The following is an 18,389-nucleotide window of genomic DNA, read 5'->3' on the forward strand; positions in this document are numbered from 1 at the left end:
TTATTGTCATTTTGCTTTGTTTTTATATCATGTTAGAACAGATTATAATGTGCTTTATAGCATACAGAATATCTGAAGCTATTGCACGTCATTTGTGTGTGACAATTTGGATGCCCAAGTTAAAGCGAGAGACGTGATCAGTTCCCACCTTCGCCTTTTTTGTCATAACATGGCAGGTCCATTTTGTGGTGAACCTTACATTAATCTGATGAGCTCCCACTTCTAATTGAGGTCTGTCTTAGGTCATTTTTGTGTGTGGCTTAATGAGAGAATAGCAGGCAGTTAGTCAGACGCAGTGGGCAAGTGCAGCTTGGTGTCAAATTAATTCAGAATGTCCAGCACTTTCTATTATGCAGCATTAGATTTCAATACATTACTCTTTGGTTATGGGGCACCCCTAAATGTGGCACTACCTTGTCCCCTGCTACTCTTGCGGTAGCAGGAGCCACACTGCTCATTTGATATGTGATAATTTACTTCATGGCACTTTTTCATACTCACTGGGGATCTAGCTTAGCAGTCCTTAGTCTGCCGAAATGAGGCCTTAAACACATCATGAAGTGCGAGCAGCACCGAAGAGAAATGAGATTCTGGACGCATCTGCTCAGCGCCGAACCACACGTCCAATTCCTCTTCAAACACAATTCAGCCGCCTGCACAGACTGCTGTGCCCCTCATTCACAGGCCCATAAACCATCATTTACAGAACAGGGCTGTCTTGTGGCGTGTTTTTCTTTTGGATGACTTTCAAACGTCATTTTAGAGACCATTCTGCATCACCGCATTTTTTAACAGTCCCCCCCTCACCACCAACACCACCATCTTGTAATGAACAGCCTTTCTGCTTCAATGATTTTGTTCGACTCTCCACTTTCTTTACTGATTTTCTAAAGTAAAATGACAGTATAATGCTTTTTATATTTCTTGATTATTTAAAAAAAATCATAACCTTACTAAATAAGTCACCATATGTGATGTGCAGGAGCTCGACGGGCACAGAACTCTTGCCTGCCACACCAGTTTGTCTGATATGGCACTGAGACATGAGATTTTTCTGGTTTGTTTTTTTTTTTACGTTATTAACTCCCGGTTGAACGTCACTGTTGGCGTGTGGCTTGAGTCTGACGAGGATATACACCATCAGCTCATACGTCTAGACCTTATTATCCTATTAGCTTTTATTTTTATGCCTTAACACTTATTACTTTTTTAGGATTTGCTTTCCAAAAGGGGGGGGGGTGTAACTTAGGGATATTTTTATATTTATTCATCCATTCATCCATCCATTATCCAACTCGCTATATCCTAACTACAGGGTCACGGGGGTCTGCCAGAGCCAATCCCAGCCAACGCAGGGCACAAGGCAGGAAACAAACCCCGGGCAGGGCGCCAGCACACCGCAGGGCACACACACACCCCCACACAAACTAGGGACAATTTAGGATCGCCAATGCACCTAACCTGCATGTCTTTGGACTGACACGGGGAGAACATGCAAACTCCACACAGGGAGGACCCGGGAAGCGAACCCAGGTCTCCTTACTGCAAGGCAGCAGCGCTACCACTGCGCCACCGTGCAGCCCCTTTATATTTATTGTCTCTCTATTAAAAAAAAATCTTGGAAGGCTTGGAAGGAGACAAGACGTGATTTTCTTGGAGACACTTTAACGTCCCGCGAGACAAGGCAGTGAGACAAAAGGACAGCTGCTGTACAGGCTTTTAAATGCAGATCATGAAGCACGGTGGCGGCAGCAGCAGCAAGCCAACGGCTGATTGAGCAAAGAGGAGGTTAAAAAAAAAGTATTTGTGTACCATTGTATCACCGTTTAAGAGGGGGTTTCAGAAGAGCGACTGCATCTCCTTAGTGTGTGTTCAGCACCCCTCTTAACAGTGTAAGTGGTAGAGACGCGAAGTGGCTGGCACATAGCGCACCCAGGTGGGGGGGGTAGAGGTGGGCAACTGAAGTGAGCAGGGGGCAAAGCCCCCTAGTTTAATATATTATTACTTATTTTTCTGATATGAAATATTTCTTTCCAGAAACATCTTTCACAGTTCCAGAATTTTGAATTTAATTTCAGCGGCTAGTCATTGCCCATCTGAAGTCTGTATCTTCTCTTTGTGGGTTTGATGGGTGACTCTAAGTTGGTCCTGTGGTCAACAGGCACTCCCCGAGGCTCTGCCCTGCCTGGCATTCAGGTCTGTCAGGACAGGCTCTGCATCTGAGAATGTCATGCCATGTGAGTCTTTTGTCATAAACATGTCTTACTGATAATAATTGTGTGATCCACAGCCGGGTTTTTGCCATTATGCTAACCCTGGGGGTCCATGACAGTCCTGCCGAGCCTGACTTTCTTAAAATTAAAAAAAAAAATGAAGCCAAAGATTACAGATTGTCTTCAAATTATCTCACGCAGATTTTAAATAAGTATAACTGAAAATGTTCCTAAATTGAGAAGAGACAAGGCTTATGGTCACGTAAAGAGAAATCACACGTTATCTTGATGCCAGACTGAATCTTTGTTCAGATTGCAAGCTTTCCCTGTGCCGAGGTGGGTTTTTCGTGGGTACTCTAGTCAGTTCTGCCATGTCAAAGACAATTAAGTCAGGTTCATTCACAGCTCTAAGAAGGCTTTTAGTGGCTGTTTGGCCTACACAGGACTGGCAGTACATGTGGAGCTGGTTACTGCCTCATGGGCACAGGGAAGGCTCTACACCGCCAACTCTGTATTCGACAAAATCGTCTTGGAAAAATAAATAAATAATTAAGTCATAGATTCATTTGTGTGTGAGTTTTTTTGTCTTCGAAATCAAGGCTGCCCAAATTATGCCCAGTAAAGCAGTTTCACCTGACAGAAGTCATAAATTCAGATACCGGAGTGGCTTACGTCAAACTCTGCAGTCATTATGAGACGCCTAACTCCAGGCCCCCTTCCCATTCCCACACCATCCAGTACTTCTCAGGAGACTCCCTTTTTATCAGCTCAACTTATTGCTTATAAGTTATTTGTATCTAGTTTTGACCAGATCTGAGTAACTTAAGCAAACACTGCACTCTAGACATTTTGCCCATAGACACTTGCTAGCTTAACATCAGTGCTATATGTTTATTCACCAATCACATCGATTCTTTATAAAATGGACACAGGATCTCACCAATCAGAAATGCAGGGATTGCGACCATCATAACTATGTCAGTGCCCCCTGTCAGGGTGCTCCCTGCAAAATAATAATGACAAACACGTGTGGTGATCAGACAGACGACCATTGTGCTGTAAAATAAGGATATAAAATATGACTCTGTGAAGAACAGCCAGCCAAGTGTCTCCAGCTAAGAAAAAAATCATTATTTAAATTCTGTACAATATGGTGGTGCTTTGGGTCACATTTCTGACCAGTTTTAATTTTGGGTTTGTGGTTAGTGGTTTACACTCTTTTCTGTTGTTATTTTTTGTTTGATTTGTGTAACGCATTGTGCTACATTAATAACATAGGATGTATGATGTGAGCAGTGGTGCAGGCAGGGCCGTCTTAACGCATGGGCATGCTGGGCAGTTGCTCGGGGGCCCCATGTTAATCTATGTATGTTGTGACTTGCTGAGTGGTTGTGTAGGTAGGGGCCGCAGTGCACTGCTTTGCCGGGGGGCCTATAATGCTGTTAAGATGGCCCTGGGTGTGGGACACTCGAGTCATTAACCACTGTGGAGCTGTTTAAGCAGTATGTGTAAGTAGTGCTAGCGACACTTACATTAATGAAGAACCAAACACCTCTTCATTCGCTAGCAGCCCCCAAGTTGTTTCAGTAGCATCTGCCCCCCTTCAGATCATGTGCCCACTAAAGATACATCATAGAACATAACAGAGCAGCAAAATCAGAACACTTGTGTGATCGCACAAGTTGGAGACTGAAATGAGAATTGCTAGTGTTTTGTCACACTTGAACTAAGCGGTTGATTATTCAGCTTGAATTGACTGTTTTACCACTGACACAGAGGGTGTTTTTCAATTTACACCCCATACTTTGACACAGTCTATAGCACAAGGATAGACAAACAGAACCATTAAAACACGCAAAACTCTCCCCTCCTATTTGGGCCCAAGGAACCACCTCGCCCATAGAAATTGTATTTCAGCCCACTAAGCCAAAAACTTTGTGGTCCCGCTTTATATAGAAGGTGAAAACCGGAGTTCTTAGTCCAGCTGCACCACAAGGGGACAGCATAATACTAACATGTGCTGGTGTGTCTCTGCTGGCCTCTAGTGACCAGTTCTGGGCAAAATTAACGTTCTTCTTCAACCTGGCCATGAATGAGTAGGTGACATGACTATCACCCGCCATCACAGAGTTATAGAAGATATGAAGGATGTCACCTCCCACACTAAGGAAAAACAGCCTCTTATGCCCTCTCTTATATTGTTCCTCTGTGCTCTGGGATCAGTCCAACCTGTCATTAATGCGGACCCCTAAGTACTTGTAGGAGTGGAACACCTCTAAATCCACTCCTTGGATAGTGTCCGGACACAGAGGCTCTTTGGCATGGTGAAAGTCAATAATCTGATCTTTGGATTTTGTTGATGTTAAGATCAAGAAACAAAGTTGCCCACCTGACTCCTCTACTCTGTCTCACCCCCCCACCCCTTATCAATAAACCCCAAAAGTGCAGAAACACCTGAGAATTTCTGTCAGTAACATGACCTGGTGTTATACTTTCAGTCCAAGATGTACAAAGTGAAGTGAACAGGAGACAGGACTGATCTTTGTGGTGCTCGAGTGTTGCATAATATTATACCAGAGACACGGTCCTTGAGTCTCACAATCTGCAGTCTGCCTGACAGATAGTCCATTATCCAGGACAACATCGTGGTCTGTTTCCCAAACTGCAGTGGGTCCAGCTAGTCTGCCAGAAGAGGACTCCCATCGTCCAGGACCAGCATATCAAAGGTCTTCATGATGTGAGACGTAAGGGCCACTGGTCTGTAGTTATTAGGTGAGGCTTTGAAACAGGAACCATGCAGGATGTTTTCCACAGCAGCAGCACTTTCTGGAGCCTTAGGCGCAAACTGATCAGGTGACAAAGGAGCACCACAAAGTTGATCAGCACAGGCCTTAAAAACTCAAGGAGTGGCTCCATTTGTTGTGATGTCATATAAATACAGTATGTGTTCTGTCTATATAAGTGTGCCTAGTTCTAGAACTAAGATAAAGCAGCTGTTGGACATTTTGGATGAGACTTTGCATTAATGTTTCTATGTGCTGAACCAGTCAAGTCATGTAATCTTTGAAGTGAAAACAAAAGCAAATACAGTTGAAAATGCAACAGGAGTCAAGGCATGTACAGATCTCAGCTGACATCTGCCTGCCTGCCACCCTGACAACATTAACCTTCAACTGCATTGGCTTACTGCTCCCTTCAGGTCTCTTTTCAAGCCTCTACTGCCCATCTCAAACTTTGACAAGCTGACCCCCAGCATGCAACACAGCTACATACTAAGCCCCTGCCTCACTTAACTGAGTGTTGTCTCCATCATTGCCCAGCTTTTCCAGTGCATGAGGTGTCTTCACTTCCAGTGTTCTGACCCCCTCTTCCTTGATGTGTCAATACAGTAGTCAGGCTCCATCGCCCTTAGCCTGTGAAGCTCGAGTGTTCTTTCTGCAGCATCTTTGCCTAAACCACCTCTGAGCTTTTTCATTTACTGCTTACAGTTGCTCCTTTTCTCTTATATTTGTGCTTTTAATTGACAATTCTGTTTATGAAAGGCACTATATCAACCTTTAGTCAGTGACTTGCATTTACCTTGTTTACCCTTAAGTCAAGAAATGTAGCTGCAATATCATCATCTCCAAGGCACCTTGACTACAGCCACGAGGTATCCAAAAGCATCGGGGGGGTTTTGCTGGCTTCCTGTGGATGCCCTTTTGTTGCCTGACAGCTTGTCTGCAGCCCTTCCTGCTTGATACCGCTTGGGTCTGATTACTACTACTCAATGAGCAGACCTTTTGAAGACAGCTGCGTGGATGTGTTACATTTGCCCCATCTGACACGTTGGTCTTTATGGTGTTTATGAGATGCTCAGACAGTCTGCTGATGCAGAGGTTAGGAGGTGGATGTGGTGAGGGTTGGGAGTGGGGGGCAAATTGAGAGAGCTGGTTTTTATATGCTTCTTGTTCTTATTTCAAGAGTCTAAGTCATTTGCACACTTCCTGCCAGTCCTCTTCAAGTGGCTGCACTTAATACTCATTGGAGTGGTAAGGCAGCCAAGATTAGAAGGAATGGATTCAACCAAACCATCTTACTGTAAGGTCAGACCAACTATTTTGTAGACCTTCAGTCCATAATGTCAAGTGTAATGTCTCATTGTTAGAGCAGTGGGGCAAATAGCAAACAGTATGAAAATGTCCTGTCAACCATTTATCTTCTTGTCATTATCATCCAACTCAAGGTTTCAGTCTATCGTGCCTCCATTGATTTATAGACAGGCTCCAACCCTGGACAGGTGCCAGTTCTTCAGCAGGCACACATGTACACTCGCTCACGCCGAAACTCCTAACATATCTATACAACATGCAAATGGCTACCAGGCCTGTGCTCACATTAAAGAACACCATTGCTTCTATGATTCTCTTCATTTGCTGGATCTTCTTGTGGGTAGAAGCTAAAATGACGGAATGAAATAAAGTACCCAATCAGTTTAGCTTACATGAGACTAAGCCTGTGGTCTTAAACTGGGTGGATGGAGGTTTGTCTAAGGGATCCGATCCTGCTCTAAAAAGAGTTCACTTCTCAAATGCATTTCTGTTTAATTAATACTTTGAACTGCCGATTACGCCATTATTTATGAAGAGCTTTTTGCCCCTTTTGATCCTTCTACTTGTGTGGTCTTATTGGTACTTTTTGGTGGCCCCCCTGTTCTTCACAGCAGGGGCATAACTTTAAATCTCATTGAATAATGGTCAACATCTATAAGGGGTTTGCATTGTCTGAGCACGGACATGTCAATTAGCTTGACTGGCATCTCTCAAACGGCCTCTTGTGAGGGACTATGAATTTGTTTGAAATATGAAAGCTTATTAACCCTCAAATGAGGCACAAGCTATCCCGAAAGGATCATTTGTTAAATTTAAGGAGTTGCTATTAGTTGAGTTTAACAGGCCTATTTTCAGGATTTTATTGTATTATAAAGTTAAATATTAAAAATATAATGCATATTGACTGTTTTGTCACACATTTTCAATGTAGGTGACATTTCCGTGTTATTTGAACTATGCATGCATTGCCTACCAGGCTAATGTAATGGAGTCCCAATCCCAACCTGCACTTGTCTGAAGGTTTCAACTAAGAGCACACAAACTTGCAAGCCAATCCTGGCCATGAGTTTCTGCTCTAAAGAAGAAGTGGAAAGTCACCTAAGACATTCCTCATTGTCACTTTTCTTAAAGGTTTTGCCAAAAGGACAGTGCCAAATAGAGTAAAACCTCAAGCTAACTTTGGTTTTGAAATATATATATATATATATATATATGAACAGCTCATGTTTAGATCTTTTGCTTTATTTTAGCATATGTTCAGTAATTCCTGCAACACCATTTTCTTGTTCTATGTGCACCGCCATTTTGATAATGGTTGGTAAGGGCACACGGCCCCCAGAAAGTCACATCATGTGACATCACCAGCACAGTTTAAGCTGCTGTCACTTCAGACTCTCTGCTATTGACTCTGGAAACTTCTCTAACCCTAACTGTGTTTGTGCTTTCTAAAGAAACTCTGGTCCATAAACTTCACAACCTGCTTTTAAACTTTGAGCAGCAGTTCAACAACCCGTAGGCATCAGAGGTACCCTGCAAAGCTGGATTGTAAGGTGCTTAACCTTCAGGCGACAAAGACTATGAATAAGAGGAGAATGCTCCATGTGGAGTGAGGTCATCAGTGGAGTCCCGCAGGGGTCTGTTACTTTTTCTAATTTATAATGACAGATGAATTATCTAGATTTTGGTATACTTAATAAACGAATTATCTAGATTTTGGTATACTTAATAAACCTGTGAAATTTGGAGATGATACCGGAGAAATGACAAACACTGCGAAGGCAGGAGAAATAGTTCTAAAGGGCTGGATGAACACTTGGGAAATGCAGTTGAATGTAGAAAAGTGCTGTCTGCAGCAGGGGGCACTTGCTCCCTGGGATTGTATTCTTGAAGGAAATGCAGGACAAACTTGAACCGATATGTCCAGCTCCCCAAACACCCAGCATACACAGACTCAGACACAAGTATAAAAAGTTAAAGAGTCTTTTATTGTGGGAAGCTCTCCCCCTGAGCGTTTCCCAGCACAGCCACAAGTACAAATAAGCACAACTCTTTTCTTCCTTCTCTCTCTGTCACTGCCTCATCCATTCTTCCACACAAGCATTGTCCTCCTTCTTCAAACTCTGTCTCATTGATGTGAGGCAGGCAGCTCATTTATATAATCCCCTGGAATGCTTCTGGTGATATGACGCTATGGCCCAATGGTGTAGGGACTCCCAAATCCCACAGCTCCCCCAGGCTCCCCCATGGCACTCAACAAGGTTGTCCCCTTGGACTACAATGCCCAGCATGCCTTGTGGGTACCCATATAGGAATGTGAGTCTGATGTTCCTTCCATCTTGAGGGCATCCATGCTGGGTAATGACGACAGTCGTCTATCACAACCCCTTCAGTATCCACAGAGGGAAATAATCAGACAAGAAAAACATAGTACCAAAAGATATATATATATATATATATATATATATATATAGTGGCAGACGGTGGGGCTTCTGCCCAGCTGGGATGCCTAGAGGATGGAAGGACCAGGGGAGGGACAACACATGATAGAGCAGCCTCCCTGGTTTGCATTAGGGCCACAGGAGCTTAGAAGCTCGACCCTTTTGAGGCCCATGGCCACTGCCAGGGTGCACATGAATGGTTACGGAGCCATGAACTGTAGCACTTCCGCCACACCAAGAAGTGCTACAGGAAGGTCTTCAGGGAGCCCCTGGAGCACATCCGAGTGAACTACTGTATAAAAGGGGCCGCATAACTCCACTCAAGGAGCCAGAGTCAGGAGGCACAGGCCAGAGCTTGCGGGAGAGGAGTGGAGGCAGCAGCAGATGAGAAGGAGAAGGAAAAAGAGAAAGAGACGGGACTAAATCTAAAGGAGGTGATTGTGTACTGTGTTGTGAAAAGGCTGGAGGAGAGAAATTAAAACGTCATTAAAACTTGTGAGTCTGTGTGTGTCGAGGCCAGTCTTCCACAATATACGTATACATATATTTGTATAATTTGCTTTAAAATACATCTTTCATTTCCAATGTACATTGTAGTATAATCATTTATACATACATATATCCAGACCGAAGAGAGGCCATTGTAGCAGTGCAATCAAAGTCCAGTTCTTCAGTAGGGAATGCTGATGATTGTATGTCCGCTTTGGCGACGTGCAGGATGCTTTCTTCTTGCTGACCGCTTCTGGGTTCTAAAAGGTCCCTCACCATGATAAATATTCACACATTTTGCATATTTAGTGAGCTTTTTATGATACTTGCTAGGTATAGGTAACTGCCGTTTGTGCTATGTTATTTATGGATTGTTCTCTTCTAAGACCCAAATAGCATTTTTTTCCCTATCTGTGCACAGTGCCCCTGCTCTGTTCACTCATGTCCTCTGCCTGAGTGATGGATCAGGCCTGTTTTAATCAACCCAAATCTCTGCCTGAAAGAACTGCCTCCACATCAGCTGTATCTATGCTAACACAACTGGGCTCACAAATCATAGTTTTCAAATATTTATATTTTAGTTCCGGTCACGAATGCAAAGTGCTAGACATAGGCAAAAGGAACATCAATTATAGATAGAAGACTGGGAGACATTGACATACAAGAAACAGCCCCTGAAAAGGATTTAGGGGTTTATGTTGACAGAAGATGTTTGTCAACTTAGCAATTTGCAGAAGCGATTAAAAAGGAAAATACATTGTTAGGTTATATTGTACAGATTGTTCAGTTTACTATATAATGCACTAGTCAGACCACATCTGGAGTATTGTGTGCAGTTCTGGTCACCACACTACAAAAAAGAGCAACACTTGCAGCTGTGCAGAGAAGAGGAAGGAGCCAGGCATATCCCAGGACTTAAGGACATGTTATAGTCTGACAGACTCAGAGAATTAAACCTGTTTAGTCTACAGGAGAGGAGACTGTGTGGAGACCTAATAGAGGTCTTCAGAATTCTCAAAGACACGGATAAATCAGATCCACCAGAATTCTTTCAGCTTAGGACATCTGTGGACATTAAAGGGAAGAGTATTTAGGACTAAAGCCAGCCGACACTGCTCAGAGATTTGTGGGGATGTGGAACAAAACTAAAAGGGATGAAAGACAGAAGAGGTATTGGCGAGGCCAGCAGGGGGCGCTTACCCCAAGGTTTGAATGTGAATCCCAATGCCCCAGTGCAGTGATGGGGACACTGTGATGTAAAAATGACACCATCCTTTGGAAGAAATGTACAATCGAGTTCTCTGCTCTCTGTGGTCATTAAAGTAGGGTGTATCCTAATGTCCTGGCTAAATTGTCCACGTCAGCCTAGTCATTTTAGCCTCCTAATCATCCCCTGTCTCTAACTGGCTAATTATCTCTCACCCCTTCACCACCTAACAGCAAAAATGTGGTGACCATACTGGTGCTTTCACGTCATCGAGGTGGATGCTGCACATTGGTGGTGATGAAGTGGCTCTCCACTCACTGAAGCACTTTGAGTAGTGAGAAAAGTATAATTATAGAAATGTAAATAATTAGTACTGTTATTATTACCAAGTCACTTAGATAAAGCAAAAACCTTGACAACCTTTGTGAAGAATCTGGATAAGATCTTGGGACAGCTTAGGTGTTAGCTAAACAAATGAGCCTGATACACTGACTGGCCTCCTGACGCTTGTCAATTTTTTATGTTCTTATAACCTAACTGAGCAGTCACTGTGGCGCTGTTAACTTTACAGCTGTGAGGCACAAGCTCTCCACTCGTATTTTAGGAGCTGTTGACATTCAAGCTCAGCCAGCCCAACAGGATACGTCTACCAACCACGTTAGATCCACAGAGAAGCAGGCTAATGCTACCATGAGCCCAGTCTGCACTGGTCTGCTGGCACAAACCTCAATCTAATACCATAGTCTGCTGCTGGAAGGAACTGCTACTATTCATCAGTGGTGGCACAAGAGTATGGCTTGTTGTTGTGTAAGCCTGCCCAGAACAGCAGCTCTGCATATCTCAGCTACAGCAGACAAATGCACGTGATAAAGTGTGGCCAATACATCCAAACAATAATAGGAACAGGGCATAGATTTCAAAATACAATAAAATCTGTGAAACAATAAAATTCTAAAGCCTTGTTCGTCTCAGCCCATTAACACGTAATTGTCTCTGAGTCAACACAAGTGTTCTGCTAGTTCTTCTTTTATTTTAAGTGTATGCTTTTCCATCAGTGCGTACCAAACAATGTAGTAGTAACAAGGACGGATTATTTACACAGAAAAGGTACAATCCATCAAATACAGTAGATTCATTAGTTTCAGTAAAAGAAATAATATTAACGATGAAAATATCTGAAATATTCTTTAGTGTTCATCGTCATCGTCACTGATTATGTGTGAAGAAGGCGCTAATGATGGCAAACTTCATGTTAATGTGAATTTAATAGAAATTGAAACTGTGGAGCCAGTTAGCCATGACAGACCTCTCAGTTCTTCCACCACCAGGCTCTAACGACAGTGGTCCTCTGGAGCTCAGACTACCCAGGGGTGGAGGACATCATAAATGGAACTGCAGCCATCCATAACAACATGTGAAATATTCATTAAGCAGGAATCCCTATTAAATGCCTTATTCTTTTCCATGTCAGTTTCTGTGTTTAAGTTTGTCATGGAGACTTAGCTGTGGCAAAGCAACATTAAAGCATTTATTTATCTGAGGGGTAAATTAATGCAGTACTAATTAGCCATCCAAAAATATCTGAATGGACCCCAACAGCATGTCATACAGAAAGGCGATTGAGATTAGGGTGACAAAGGAAAAGGAGCGCCTCCCAAAAAGAAAAAAGCTTCACCCTTATTTACTTTAACAAGTGGCAGTTTCTTTGAGACCTGCCATCCACATTAACGTGCTGTCTTATTTTTTTTGTTTTTCAACCAAATGCAGAACACCTTTGGGTGAGCTGCCCTAAACGTCTCAGTATAACTCACACCCTGAGTATGTCTGCGTGACTGTGCTCTGCCACTGATGGACATACCACCCGGGTTTGTCTCCTGCTTTGTGGCCGAGGCTACCCAAGGTTTAGCTCTGACTTCCCACTGCTCTGAAATGGCAGAAACAGCAGTGCCTGATAATCCTCCTCATCAATTCAGTACTGTCACTCCGAGTGTGCGTTGAGTTCAGGCTACTTATTTATCCAACTACACAAACAAGTGAGGAGCAATCATCAAATTTCATCTTCTTTAATACTGAGCCAGGCCTTTATTCTCACGGACCTTGTCATTTCCATCTTTAGTGGCACCTAGAAGTACAAATTTACCAGCATCCAAAACTACCATCTCCACATGATCTCTGAGTATGTGCAGACATGCTGGGAATCTGAGGCACATTCGCTGAAGATGATGGACCCTTCCAAAAGTTTTCTGGGAATTTTCCAGGCACAAAGAGCCTCGGAGTAAAGGGTAGGGGTCTGTTAAAATAAGGTTGGGAGATAGATAGATAGATAGATAGATAGATAGATAGATAGATAGATAGATAGATAGATAGATAGATAGATAGATAGATAGGAAAGGCACTATATTAGATAGATAGATAGATAGATAGATAGATAGATAGATAGATAGATAGATAGATAGATAGATAGATAGATAGATAGATAGGAAAGGCACTATATTAGATAGATAGATAGATAGATAGATAGATAGATAGATAGATAGATAGATAGATAGATAGATAGATAGGAAAGGCACTATATTAGATAGATAGATAGATAGATAGATAGATAGATAGATAGATAGATAGATAGATAGATAGATAGATAGGAAAGGCACTATATTAGATAGATAGATAGATAGATAGATAGATAGATAGATAGATAGATAGATAGATAGATAGATAGATAGGAAAGGCACTATATTAGATAGATAGATAGATAGATAGATAGATAGATAGATAGATAGATAGGAAAGGCACTATATTAGATAGATAGATAGATAGATAGATAGATAGATAGATAGATAGATAGATAGATAGATAGATAGATAGATAGATAGATAGATAGATAGATAGATAGAACTTCACTGATTTAGCATAACTTATAATCACCCTTCTGTTTTATGCTTTTCAGAGATTTACTTACGTGTGATTTGTGCTGAGTTTCACCTCTCATGTGTTTCGGTTTAAAGTTGCCTCCCAATTTGCTTAACACACACTTTGTAGGCTGGCAGCCACCTGAAGACTGCTCTGAATCAGACTGTGCTCCTCCAGATGGGAAGTGTCCATTGCCTGTAGTTAATTGCATTACGACTGAAGTGTCTAAACACATCCTTGAAAGCATATAGTGCCTTTCTTTATCAAACACCATTCCTTAGCTATTATATTTATACTGCATGTACATGGAAACAGTGGCATTGTTCTTGCTCAGAGTCACACAATGGTTCAAAGGTGGATTACCTATCCTGCAACCTGACATTGGTGACCTGCTAATTATCCTCATTACTGCACTGACAGCCAATATAGATACCTACCAATATGGACAGTCACATTTGATTGATGATAATGGTCTCCAGTATGTAGAAGAAAAGTGTGTGCACTTCCAGTACAGCGTGTAGAATGAGGCCACATACGGTAAACTTAACTCAATTGTGGTGTCACCTCCATGTTATTATGTACTGTAGCAGGTTGCAGCAGGGCTCATTTTCAATTGTTTCTGTGTGTGCTAGTGCTGACAGGAATGTCTACTCATCAATGCTCCCCCGGATTGTCTCCACATTTTGAACACGTGTCAGTATCTCCACTGAGATGCAATGAGTCATCAGAACATATGGCAAGCCGTGCATCAAAATGTAAAATCAAGACCACTTAGATCAAGACAGAGCCCAAAACATCAAAGGCAGTCTTAGGCAGTCTTTATTTTTTTTTCTTACCTTGAGATTAAAGGCCCATAATTTACTACTGCTGGAAATAACGATATTAATTGTGTCTCTCATAGCAAGCATACACTTTAGAATACAACAGCAACAAAAGCCAGGAATACTGGAAATGTTAATGGAGGCGAACGTGTCAGTGTAGGTAAGCTGAGGGGAAACTTGACATGTTGTTGCCTGTAGCAGGGACATCTGCAGCAAACTGCTATGATTGGTGGGGGCAGTGGGGGCACACAGCTAGACTGGTGTGCCACAGCTTCATTTTGGCAGATAGATAGATAGATAGATAGATAGATAGATAGATAGATAGATAGATAGATAGATAGATAGATAGATAGATAGATAGATAGATAGATGAAAGGCATTATATACATGATGGGATGTTTTTTAGATCTGTCTCTAACAAGCAGGAGACATATCCTAACATTTTCTAAAAGTTTATTATTTTTTAACTTACATAGTTAACCAAAAAACATATTTTTTCTCCAGCAAGCATGCTCTAGGAATGTAGAGACTCACCCTTCTAAACTCACAGGGATGATGAATGTTTGTAAGGGATGTCGCTGTACAAATTCTGTGTGCTCTTTTACCCACATCATGAGTAAGGCGCTATATACTGTAAGACTATATAATGATATATAATGAAGGGCCTGAAATCTCAGAACTGAAGCACTGATATGATGTCGCTGTGCTGCCTCTAACTCGGTGTGCCCATATGGATGTATAGAGCAGCAAGCTGTGCCTCACCAGACTTTTCTTTAGATCTTTTCTGTAGTTTACTTTTTGTCTGATCAAAATGTGACTGAAATGGGGGTAATATGTCATCTTTAAGGACGTGACTGAAAAAGTGGAGTACCTCGAAGAAAAGCCTGCACAAGCACAGGATTCAAAGCCAGGACTCTTGATCCATGAGGCAGCGGTGTCACCCACCGTACCGTTTCCTCAACAATTACTTTCTCTGTGTCAAGTTTCAGTTACCAAATATCTGTCAAAGCCTGAATTCTGTCCAGCATTAAATCTGGTGATTTTGTGACTGTAAGTTATCAACTGCACACAGGTTTTTTGATCTCTTTAAAATGAATAAACATTTAAGATTCGTTTTATTTAAACATTTGATGTAAAGAAAAGGGCCCAATGTGGAGCCCAGCAAAGTCTTACTTTTCATTTTTCTTTCCAATTCAGTGGATTTCAATTCATATCACTTTCATTTTAATGAGCATACTTCCTTTTATGATCCCAGCACACTAATCTTTAAAGACCTCACACAATTCCTAAGAAGTTCCTCCAACCTAACTGCACTGCATTGTCTGCTTAAGACGTTCCTTTGCAGTGCGCTGTAAATTCTGGAGACGTAAATGTACTGCTAATATACGTGGACATAATGGACTAATTAACGAGATTATTTAATCAATCAAGATTTTTTGGTTAGCTTAGGATAAAATGGTCCCAATATGTCCTCCAGGTGTTTTATGTGAGTTGCAGCTTAGTGACCAAAATAACACACAGTTTTCTGGGACCTGCCTGCAAAGTGCAATATCCAGTTGTCTGATATAGGTTAACATTGCCATCTTAATAGTCAGAATGTTTCTTTTAACTAAATGTAGCACTATGGGTCCTTCATTTTTATACTGCAAGTTAAAGATTTGAAATGAGAAGATGACCATGAAGCAAATCTGTTGTTTACATGTACAGTATGCACCAAATGAGTGTTCAGAGCAGTATGCCTACCCTTTAATAGACATTGGACTTGGGGTCCAGAAGGGTATTGTCTACTGCGCCTGAAGTCCAACTGCAGGGCTTCAGCACTTACAGGGGAAATGAAGGAGATCTAGTATGATGTGGATGGGAGCAACCTGATCTGAACTGAACTTCGGGAATGAATGATTATTGGATTTCTGTGTTCATCAAAGATTATCAATAGCAAACCCAATGTTCAAACACAGAGATGCTCATAAATGTAACCTTGAAGGGAAAGTCAAGGATTCACTCTGTAGTTGTCTTGTCTAATCTGAGGCCACATGTTCTGGACACTTGAGTAAAGAGAGGTGCTGAGCTCTCAGCTGCTGCTAATGTTTGCTGAGTCGGTTCAAACAGATGGAGCCCTCCTTTACAGAACTAGAAGACCAAATTGAGTAGTATGGGTTTGCTAAGAATGAACAGAGAATTCCTCTGTTCAGGATGAGTTTAACTCTCTCCTCCAATAAGAGCTTCTCTGGCATTTTGAGAAACATCAGGGATTTAAGAGTCTAAATGAACTGTGTTCAAAGGGAGGTATCTGCAAGGGGCTGTGGCCAAAAGGTCATTGGTGTGTCATGTCACTGCCCCGTTGGTGGACACCAGCAGGGAGAGAAGTTGTTAAGTGGATGGTGGGGATGGTGCCTAAGGCCTGGAAGGCTAAGGTGATGGTCCATATTTCTAAGGGGGACAAGAGGTAATGCTCTGGTACAGTGTCCAGGGGAAAGCCTATCCCAGGGGACTGGAGACTCTGTCCAATAGCTGAACCTCAGCTCCATGGCAGAACACTAGCATAGATATTTGAGGGACCATTGGAATTTGCCAGTTCTGTTTACATGTGCTTTTTGGATTTGTGAAAGTTTATGACCATGACTAAATATCTTCTGGAAGGTGCTTCAAGGATATGGAGTTCTAGGGTTGCTGCTGCATGTTATTTGGTCCCTGTTGTCGTAGAGTGACAATTGTGTTTGCCTACTGGATATTAGTCTGTTCAGTATGGATTTGGACTTTGTCAAGTGTGTGTCTTCTCTGCGCTCCTGTGATACAGTTGTGATGAATATTAGCACCTCCATATCTGAGACATCAGTTGGCAAAATATGAATATTATCGCTGAGGATCGACCTCATTGGCAGATGCTTGTTGCCCGATGTGCGGAAATGCATGGGAGGAACTAAGTCTAAGTAAGTAAGTCATATCTGAGGTCATAGTAATCAACTAGAAAACTGTGTCATGTTCCCTGCAAGTAAGTGAACAGTTGCCTCAAGTGGAACCGTTCAGGTACCTTCTTCATGAGTTATGACAGAGGTGATTGTGAGCTTGACCAAGAAATCAGTGCAATGGCAGTAATTTTAAGGATATTGTACTGGGCCATGACAATGCACACAGAGTCAAGTATTTGAACAAAGCTTATAGTTTATCTGTCAGTCTGTATCATCATCCTCATGTATGGTCACAATATCTGAGCAGGGAAAAGTCATCAAACTTGGATTTCTGTGTGTGGCTCCTGAGCTGACTTTCTATAACAGGATTTTCTGGATTATGAGGAGCCAGTTGTGGTGGTTTTACTATGTGCTTGGAATGCTGCCTTTGCTCTTACTGCAGAAGGTGTATTAGGTATGGTCCACAGGAAGAAAACCCAGAAGTAGATCAAGCACATGCCATAGGGATTTTACAGTTAGGCAGCTCTTCTGCTACTTGACATTTTAAAGAGACTCCATCCTTCAAACGTTTGCTACCCCATGTTGGCCTGAAGATCTGTTAATCACTATCAAGTCCCCCATGGCCTCTGCTCTCTCTCTTTTTCTTCCAAGAAGATTAGCCACCCCCTACAACTGGTGTAGTAACCAAGATTAACACCACCTGCCAGTGCTCTTTATTGTATACTGACATGACAATGTCCATTGTCTCGGCCTGTACAGGCTCTCATACAGTTATGTTATCACCTAACTCTGCCCTCCCCTTGTCTATTGGGCCACACACCACAAGTCTATATGAATGTATACTGTATAGAAAGAGTAGAGCATAAAGGATGACAATTAAAGGACAAGAAAATTAAACATTAGCTGTATTTTGTTTTCAATTCCTGTCTTTTCTGCAGCACCTTCTAGTACTAGCCTTGTGTTACTGAACTGAATCCAAAGTCTTTTCTTCTGCTCTGGTTCTTGTTTTGCCATGTGAAAATTATGTAGGTTGCCCAAAACTGAAATGTCCTCCACTGGGTTCTGAATTTCAGAATGTTTTGATTTGTCATACTAATGTTTTAATTGGATTCACTTGATTTGCATTGCCTGGCCACAGACTTTTCCAGTGCCAGTTATTCTAGAATGTGATGTACTGGTCACTGATATATAGTATGGTTGGCATGTTGTGCCTGTTTCAATGAGGAAATATTTTAGCGCTCCATAGCTTTTACAGCTTCCTTCCAGTAATTATGTTGCTGTATATTCCTGTCGGTTCTTCTCAGACTTCCT

At 42.0% G+C, this 18,389-nt stretch overlaps 1 protein-coding gene across 4 annotated transcripts in view; it reads left to right on the forward strand.

Moving 5' to 3' along the window:
• LOC120525084 (disks large homolog 4) overlaps positions 1-18,389 on the forward strand; it is a 593,143-nt gene that overhangs the window by 431,059 nt on the left and 143,695 nt on the right. The gene's annotated exons all lie outside the window — the stretch shown is intronic.

The sequence above is a fragment of the Polypterus senegalus genome, chromosome 3, assembly GCF_016835505.1.
Source record: "Polypterus senegalus isolate Bchr_013 chromosome 3, ASM1683550v1, whole genome shotgun sequence".
Lineage (NCBI taxonomy): Eukaryota > Metazoa > Chordata > Cladistia > Polypteriformes > Polypteridae > Polypterus > Polypterus senegalus.